We start from the raw sequence: 1,016 nt of genomic DNA on the forward strand, positions 1-1,016 counted from the left end.
CACCCCCGCCCCCCCCCCCCCCCGCCATCCGCTCATCCTTTCAAAATACTTCGCCGTAGCTGGTATATGGTAGGGCCTTAATTAATCCCAGGACTTGCGTCCGATTAATCCGAGGGTTGTCTAAATTTTTTATCCTCCCTGAGGGATTGGGGGAGGGGGGCGACTCCTGAATAAGTTAAGCCGACCATGGAATATCAGCCTCGTCCCGTGCCTCATCAGGCTCATGTACGTCGCGAGAAAGAAGTTTCCGCCGAAAGGGAACGGAGTCCGTAATACCGTTGTAAAGAGTCTACATCTGTTTATTATTCGCCCCGCCTCGACGCTGGATTATCCCCTCTCTTTCTAGCGGGCTCTTAATGCACGGCCTTACGGGATCGTTAGCTCGCGGCCGATGCATGGGACTCGCTCCTACCTTTTACCGTTGCTCAAATGTGACGCAATCGGTGCCACTTGCTTCGACTTCTTTCTCATCTTTTAATAATAAAGAGGATGGGAAACGAGAGAGGTTCGGTTATTTGACGGAGACTGCCATTATTTGCTATTGTTCCGGTCGATTTACGGCTTAAGTGATCTTACTAAATGGAAAGAGAACCGTCGCTACCTAGAGCCTGTTACATTGTGACAGTTAATTGGTGATTAACGTGTGCTTTGATAGGCATTTGCTTAATTTCAGCGAACGACGTCCTTAAATAATAATCGGCCAACTAAACGCTCTTTACGATTTGTCAAATAGTATTGGAGTTTTATCGCCAATTTCCGAAAACTTTTATACTAAACAGTGTGCTTGGCTCAATCTATTTGTGCATCTATAAAGATAATTAGCGAAGAATCGGAATCATATGAAGATTAAAGTCAATTATTACGAGATTACAAAAATAATACGGATGAATGTGAAATTGCAAAATGTAGAAGGAAGCGAGTAGTCGATGGAGCGAATGGGGGAAAAATTATCGCATACGAGCTTAAAAGATACTACTAACTCCACATATTATATTAATCTTATGTGAAATGAATTG

The sequence above is a fragment of the Ceratosolen solmsi genome, unplaced genomic scaffold (assembly GCF_000503995.2).
Source record: "Ceratosolen solmsi marchali unplaced genomic scaffold, CerSol_1.0 scaffold56, whole genome shotgun sequence".
In the NCBI taxonomy this organism is placed as follows: Eukaryota; Metazoa; Arthropoda; class Insecta; order Hymenoptera; family Agaonidae; genus Ceratosolen; species Ceratosolen solmsi.